Source organism: Stegodyphus dumicola, chromosome 5 (assembly GCF_044657685.1).
Source record: "Stegodyphus dumicola isolate Sdum_Otavi_A_Nest chromosome 5, ASM4465768v1".
Taxonomy (NCBI): domain Eukaryota; kingdom Metazoa; phylum Arthropoda; class Arachnida; order Araneae; family Eresidae; genus Stegodyphus; species Stegodyphus dumicola.
Genome location: NC_140772.1, coordinates 101925919 through 101934981, shown reverse-complemented (window position 1 = coordinate 101934981; position 9063 = coordinate 101925919). Strand labels below are relative to the sequence as shown.

General features: G+C 30.7%; 1 long non-coding RNA gene across 1 annotated transcript; it reads left to right on the top strand.

The window, feature by feature from the left end:
* The first annotated feature begins 2619 nt into the window (after positions 1-2619).
* Positions 2620-8454, top strand: LOC146997182 (uncharacterized). The gene is made up of 3 exons (XR_015041180.1): positions 2620-2692; positions 5214-5303; positions 8320-8454. It is a non-coding gene; the product is annotated as an uncharacterized LOC146997182 (long non-coding RNA).
* Positions 8455-9063: the final 609 nt, after the last annotated feature.

Genomic DNA, 9063 nt, shown 5'->3' with positions numbered 1-9063 from the left:
GGTGATTTCAGTGTCAAGGACAAACCCAAGTATTTTGGAATTCCTGTCCAACTGTAAGATGTGACCATTTAAGGAAATGTTCAGACTCTAACTGTATAGACGTATTTTTATTATAAATAACCCAGTAATAGAGTTAAGAGGCTTAAAACTGAATTTGAGATCACCAGCAAAATCCTGAATTTCGAACATTAAATTGTTTATACTGGATTCGATATTGTCAATGTTTGGACAACTACACCAAGCTACAATACCGTCAGCAAATAAACTAATTATGAAATCACGAGTAATAACAGATTCCATTCCGTAAAAATATAAAGCAAAGATGCTGGGAATAAATACAATGAACAGTTTGTTGCAACAACTATATCCTACCACCTCGGCTGAAATTCTTCTTCCTTTCATAGACGCGTAATGTTTTAAATTTTCGTCGCACTTCTTTAATTTCAAGAGTTTACTTCCATAGTAACAGAGTAAAATATACAGTCACACGTATAATTTTTTTTTTTTTAAATTTTGATACATTTTTATAAAAAGAGATTTTTTATTTCCGTTTTCTTAAAAAACATCGTAATGTATTAATCAATGAATTTGAAATGTGTTTATAATCTAACTATAAAATTCTAAAATATCTCTGTAAATTTTCACTTCGCGGTTACAGTTGTAATTACGGATTTATGTACTTCAGCACCGAAAATTTCCGTATAGCAGTAAAATATTAAGAAAAAGACATTAACCCCCATAGCACAAAACATCCTCAGGATGTCCTATTTAAGTCGCAATATCCCGGGACATACTTAGGATGTCCTAAGGATGTTGATTCTCAGATGTCCTGAGGAGATCGTAATTTAACATCCTGAGGATGTCTTATTTAAGTCGCTATGTCCCGGGATATGACAGGATGTCCTGAAGATGTTGACTTTCAGATGTCCTGAGGAGTTCACCAATTTCACATCCTGAGGACATTCATTCTGCATTGTCCGGAGGACTTTCGTTGTCAAACATTTTGAGGATATTTGTTCTCAAATTTACCAGTTTTAATTTTTTGACATTGCACATCTGAAACTTGCACATTATTTTATTTTTCATATGTATTTTACTAAGTTGTTTCTAAATGCTGTACATTAAAAATATTGATATGATTGATGATTTATTCTTGTTATTTTGTTATTAATTTTAACTGCTATTTTTTCTGACATTTTTAAAAATTTATTTAGTCATGGAAAAGATTTATTTCAATGGATTAGCATTTTCTAGAATATTTGCAAAATTCTAAATAACATATATTTTTTTTATAAAAAATGTATAAATTACATGTATAATTACTTACAGATTACAAACCCTACTACAAATATAGGTAAAATTAGATATAGATATATTTAATTACGGAAACGATTTTTTTTTTTTTTTAAATTTGGGTATAGAGACATTAGGTACTTTTTTGTAAGCAGGAAACATGAAAAATTAGCTACTGCTTTCGCAGGGAATCGAAGAACGGACCTCTGGAATACCGGCCCAGTGTGCAGAACCACTACACCACGAAGACACGCTAGGTGTGGTGGTGGTGTATTTAATTATGGCAAAGCACACTAGGGCTATCTGCCTAAGGGGAGGGATGTCTTCATGGAGGACTTTCTAAGGGAAACTGGCTCGTATACACGTTACACGGTGGGAAAACCACGAAAACACCCATGCAGCCAGCCCGTTCGCGGGATTCGAACCTCGGATCGCACTACCAGGGTTCAGCGACTTTACCGCTCGGCCGCTGGTGGGCCGAAGACACGCTAGGAAAGCGGGAGAAATACCTTATATTACTTCTCTTTTTAAAGGCCGACTTTTTTTTAAGGGGATCCGATCACTAAATCCTGGGTGTGGATATACCTCATCCAACACCTTTTTAGTTCGGGCGCCACTGTAGAGACATAAGGATTTTTTTGGGAAGCCGTAGAGATGAAAAATTAGCAACCGCCTTCGCCGTGAATCGAACCACGGACCTCTGAAATACCGGCCCAGCGTGCAGAACTATTACACCACGAAGGCACGCTAGGAAAGCGGGAGAAATACCTCATAAGGAAAATTTTTTTCCTCTAAGTACAGGACAGAAAATGTTTTTCAATCGCGCGATCTGTTATTGATATTGAATTGCAGTCGTGCGATAATTTCGCAGTAAAGATACATCTCTGATGACTATCCAAGATTCTAGAAACTTTGGTCTTATATAGAGATGGTCGTCTTATAGAAATAATGCTTAATATCAATATTTATTTATAATCTCAGAACTATTGGTCACTTTCAGAAGTGGTCGTTTGAGAGGTGATATTCTATATATTTATTTACTGATACTCTCAGATTCGAAAATTTGTTTATATTCTCAGAAATATTGGACGGAAGGTGGTCGTCCCATACATGCAAAATTTTACATTTCATTAAAAATGAATTCGGCATTATTTAACTATTTCCCTATTAATTAATTAATTAGATAACTAAAAATTAGGAAATAGTACTGTGTATTACGGAATAATGTAGGAACTTCTACAGAACTATATTCTTTCGCGTCATTGCACATTGTATCCGGCAAACTACTAGTTCCTCGTATTCTTCCGCAAATCCGTAAACATCTGTCTGATTTGAAACGAAATCCAAAATGGCTGCGCCATGAGGTTAACTTGTATGGATATTTTTTGTTGCATGAAAGGTAAGTTCAGTTGCAATACTTGTATGTTTACTTTTTTTGCTTTTCGAATTTATGTTATTTATGTCATTTTGACTGTTAAATGTTTTACAGCTTTATGAATTGTTACCATTCTGTCGTGAATTAGTGTATCTCAATGGCTGGCTGTCTTTTCAAATATCTAATTTGCCCTGCTATCCAAATGTTTATGACTGAATTTTTTTTAGTCTAGTTTATGCATTCAGTTTCAAAATAATATGTGTGATCAGATTGCTTATTATTTTATTGCAGCAATCAATTTATGTTAAATAGTTTGAACAATTGTATAAAAATAAGAGTTTGCATTGTTTTGTCCAAAATATGTATGGTTGAAACATTATCTTAATCTAGTTTGTAATTCAAGTTTTTTTTGGGGGTATTGTTCTGTTATTGGGGGAACCAGAATCGGAAATGTATGAACCTGTGTTCGTAAGTATGTGCATAGATGTGTATATGTAGACATACAAATATACAAGCATACATAAATACAATTCTGAACCCGGTCCTGATAACAGAACAGTACCTTTTTTAAATCTTTTTTGAGTATTTTATAAAAGGATTAAGCATTTTTCAAACTGCATATCATTTTAAGATTCGACTTGCAGGAAGACAAAATATGGTCACTCAATCAAATGCTTATGATTGCTTTTAACATTTTCTCATAAATATTGTTTGCATTTTTATTGTATTTTAGATACTTTAGTTATGTAAAGTGAACATGAGAATATTAGAAAAGCTGAAGAATATGAATAGCTACCATAATACATGTATTTTTTCATCGAGTCCATTGTTTTAGAAACCAATGCACCATTATTATATGCTGGCTTATTTTATAGTTATATGCAGTTTAATTTTATGTTCATGTTACTGTAGTATTGTCATTATAATAAAAGTATTGATAATTTTTGTTGAATCTTGCAAGTTGCCTAACATTCAGAATTATTACTACTGAATTTTACTGATAGGTTTTTTTCGAGTTGACATAATCTGTCTGATAAATAAAATAAATTGGTGTTTAAATTATATGCATTTCTCTTAATGTTTCATTGAAAGTGAGATGGAAATATAAATGCTATCCAGAAAAGTGAATTCTTTTTGCCTGAAATAACAAACTGTACTAAATGATTAATGTTTATATCATTTTAGAAATGTCAATATTAAAGTTTCTCCCCCTTCTCTTCTTTGATTTTGAAATAATTTATAATAAAATAATATATGCATAAGTGTAATTAATGTAAAGTGTCATTCAATAATATAATTTATTTTTACTGATATTTTTATATTTCTTATCTGGGTTTTCTTTTGGTGTTAGAAGGAGGAAAAGACTGTAATGTTTTAATTAAGGAAATAATTAAAACATTACAGTCTTTTAAATAACACAGTTACAATAATGTTTATTGAAGCAATCAGTACTGTGTGATTGCCAGTGATTGAATAATGTTAAAATGCATTGTTCATAAGGAAATTTGCTTATCTTTGTGTTATAGATTTTATTTTGACACAAGCTGAAATTTTAATTATTGGAAGCACTTTGAAAACCCGAATTATTTCCTGAATCATTAATCAGGCCAATATATAACATACAAATTTTCATACAAAATTACTTCTTTGAGCATATTATAAAGAGCTCATTTAATTTATTTATTTGTACAAATTTTAGACAAAAGTAGCATGTAACAGTTAAAGATTTATTGAAGCCTACTTGTTACTTGTGGTAACAAAGAAGTGTGAAAGATATTGCCACATTAGCGAACATGACGATCATTGATGCTTAGTTTAGTAATTTAATAATATATTGAGAAATGCTGGGAACTTTCAGAAGTAGACATTTCGGAAATGATGGGCTTGATAAGAAATTTACACGGTTTTATTATTTATTCTTTAGTTAAGAATGGATTTTAGATGTTCATGTGAAAGAATTGTTAAAGTTTGGCATTTAAAAAATGAATTAATAATATGCAATTATCTTTTTATTATACATATATTACTATATATTTCTAATGTGCTATGTAAATGTCAGTGCTAAACAATTCAGATACTATTGTCAGGGCAATCTTTTCTTATACATGAAAAATTCTAATACTTTCTTATCATCTGCCCTCACAGCTTCAACTTATGCTAAAACAGCAAGAATATGCACACGATAATAGCAAACTATGAATGTGCATATCACACACATGTATTTACATGCTTTATATTTAATCTTTATTTCTGAATAGTATTCCATTGAATGAAAAATATGTGAATATTGACCAATGTATATATTTTTGTGTGTGTGCATCCTAAAATTTCTTGTTTCTTCTAAAGTGCTTATTTGAATTACTACTTGTGAACAGAGCAGTAGATATGAACCATAAACTAACCATTTTGCCAATTTTCACAGCTTTGCAGATAGTCAGAAAGCACCAAAATTTGTAATAATGTTAAGTTTAAATGATGTTCTATACTTTTGTGTTAATTTTTCTATTCTATTAATTCTATTACTGTGTTATCAAACTTTCTGCAGGAATTTCAACTGGTTAAGATGTTATTACCATGTGGAGAAGAATTTGGTTTTCAAGCTAGAAAAAATTGCAGCTGAAGGATTTTGTAGAAGGTCAGTCAAACTGGTTTTAGTTAATTATAATTTAATTTTGGGTGAAGAATCCTCAAATTTATTTATCATAAGTGTCTAAAGGTCTTCTAAATTAAATTCTGCTTGTTTTTGAAATTTTTCATGACATTCATTCTTTGATTATTATTATTATTTTTTTTTTAATTTACTAACTTATATCCAGGCACATGATGTTGCATTTAATGCCATACCTTAAATATTGTAAAATGTTAAAATAATACATTTCACTTAAAAATGTGGTTGTGACAGTAAATTTTCTGTTACATTTAATCATATCTATAAACATTGGTATACATCATTTTTCAATAATCTGTATATTATTTTGTGCATTTCTTTTACATCCAAGATCTGGCATATGACTTGCTTTTCAAACTGATAACATGGTATAATAATGTAATCTAATGGTTAAAGTTTACTATGGAACGGGCCAAATTTAATAAATTATTCTTTGATAGAAATTTATTCATGTGTTCAGTGTGTCTCATCTCTTTAAATTGCTAAAGTAAATTTTATGTACTTGCATTTAGGAATTTTGACTGTATCAGAGTAATTTTGTTTCAGTTATTATAACATGCAAGGGAAAAAATTCATTCATAGCTCCATATTTAAAATTAGTTAATTAAAGTCTTTAATGAAGAGGGACGCTTTGTTGTTTTTAATGTCGATAGAGTTTAATTCAAAAATATGCCACATTAAGGGTTACTTTTTAACCTAATTTAAAATTTTCATTACTTTAACATGTCCGATAATTGTTATTTTAACTCCGATATTGTAATAATATCAAAATTCCTTACTTTTTATAGGTAATCCAAATGTAAAACAAGAAAAGGAAAAATTAAAATCTAGAAGTATATTTATTTCATACCTCTAACAAATAAAAACAACACAAGCACTTTTTACTGTCTATCTGCATAGTGTGGCATGTCCCGTAAGACTGAGATTTGTATGGTCAAATCCATGTTTCAATTAAAGGAAAATGCATGCACAGTCTTCTGATTTTCCCTTCGATTAAGGATTCTGTATATACTAGCATAAAAAATATATTAGTTAATGCAGTGTTATACATCAATATTTATAGACAATTATTGTGGCTATGTTTATTATAATTTTGTTCACTGTAATGGCTGGAGTGCCTAAACCATCATGCTGTGTAAACAAAACTCAAATCTTCATCTCTGCATACTGCTCCACTAGTGTTTAAACCACTGAAATGGTGATTATGGTAGAACATCTTTGGTAAAAATTTACTCTACTGTAACCCTTGGCGAATCGTTTCTTTTTTTTATATCAAGATCGTCACCTGAGAGGATTGGCACCAATTTCAAGGTGGCCGCTACACAAAACCAAAATAAGAAGTCAAAGACATACACAAACTCTGTGTCCATTTACACATCGACCTATTAAAACAGAGAACTGCACAAACTGGGCATTGTGCACTGCCTTAACTTTGTCCATGTACACATTGCCTTAACTTTGTCCATGTACACATTGATCTATTTTCACTTTAAGAAAATCAAAAAGTTAAAAATATCATAGTTACCAGAAAAAATTCGCCACTGTCTTAACACACAGACAACCAAAAATACACAAACAGAGAGGAATAAGTTACCAAAAATACATATTTCCTAACATAAAAACATTAAACAACAAATCTTCTAACAAAAATTAACACACAGAGACAAAAAAATTAATGAAACGTCATTTTTTTAACATACCTTTTTTTTCACATGCGTATGTTTAGGCTTCCCACCACCATCCTCCAGGTAAGCAATTCAATTAAATTTTTCGTCTCTTAGTCACCTCAGACATACTCAAATGATGGTACCCACACCAAAATAATAAATAGCATGTTCAAAATACAAGACCATACCACTTCCGTGCAACCAAACACAGCAATTGAAAAGAATGGTAAGAACCAAAAACCTGGGACCGTACAAAAGGTTTACTATTAAAAAAAGTAGCCCAAAACTAAATTTATCACAGCCGGTTGGCAATATTTGCAGAAATAACTCCTTTTTATTGACAAAAAAAGTTTTTGCCCCCCAAAGGCTACTTTCGCCAACATTATCAACATTAGGGTTACCGAAAAACTTATTTGACGCAATGGGCTTCCACATTTCACAAACAACCAATACCACTTTGCGATTTTTTTTCAGACAGAAACCAAGGTGTACCATACAGTAAAGATTAGCCACATCTTCATTTACTACTGCTACAAGTACTTCTTTGGTAAATTTCTGCGGTTAAATTCAAAAGTTTAAAATTGCATTAACATGATCAGATTCAGAGTCATAGCTAGGGTTTTCAGCGCTCAGGGACAACTGAAGATTTCGCGCCCCCTACTGCTTGCCAAGGATGGAAAACATTTAATTCTAAAATGTTCTAACATCAGTTTGGCGCCCCTTGGATTCTGCACCCGGGGACAGATGCCCCCCTCTAGCTACGCCCCTGATCAGATTTTATTTTCTGCACGTAGCTAACAATTACTTATGTGTTGTCAGATAAATGTTACCAGATGCAGTTAATTATTTTTTACTTGCCAATCTCACGAGACAAGTTTTTTTTTTGCTCCTGCAAGACTTTACTTTGTGTTGCAAAATAAATTCATTCTCACTCTTTTTGGACTTGCCTACACATTAAATTTAAAATAGTTTTATGAATAGGTAAGATGTGATTATCATAATTTTGTTTCTCTCTTTATCTTGGCAACTTTATATGTTGATTCGGTATCCAGGTTACCTACTAGTGGCTGATTGATAAAACTGCTCATATGTTCAGTTGGTGGTTTGAGTTTATTTTCTGACAAAAAATTTTAAAAGGCACCCCCATGTTTATTTTACTGTAATCGAAAAATCAAATAATTGCTACTCTGTTTATAGGTACTAAATGTTAAAATATTTTAAATGCTTCCTTTAATTTGCATTCTAATAGTCATTTGTTTAAATTTAATTATGAATTATATTCACATATAGTAATTGTGAGTGTTTTTTTATTTTAGGTGCTGTCAAAGGCAATGACAGAGATCCAATTTATCAAGAGTTTTTATATACATAAGAATACATGGATATAAGATTGTTTTTCATGAATTCAAATAAAATGTGATAAATTGGATTAATAAAAACTATTTTGAATTTTGAAAAGTGTTTTTCCTCTGTTAATCATAATATAGTGCCATAAATTTCTGAATGTGTTTATTTTTCATCCAAATAAATAGCTTTACAAAAATTTGTCATATTAATAGATATTGCATAATTTAGCATTATTATAAATATTTATTATAGCAGATTTAGCTGAACTACTTTTTTAGTCTCTTTGCAGATGAAGTCACAAAGGTAAGTGGTTAGATATTTTTCTGTATTCCCCATTAAGTAATTTTATCTGGTAAATTATCATTACTTATATACTAAAGGTGGAAGAATAAGCTTTCCTTGAAGATACAAAAATTTGCAGATATTTCAAAAAATTGGTATACGTAAAAAAGTTCTTAAATTGCCACATATGCGAAACTGAAAATGTTATATATGAAATAGTTCAGAAATATAAATATTTTCACTATTTTTTAACTATAATTCACTGCATTTGTTATATATAATCACAGTTTAAGGTAGCAGTGCTTTTCTCTCTGTGATTTCTCATGTATTTTGATTCATAAATACACGTACATAAATCCACGTATTTTGATTTCTCTTTTGAGACCGAATAAAAAATGAACTAAACATTTTCGTTGACATTGAGAGTTGAA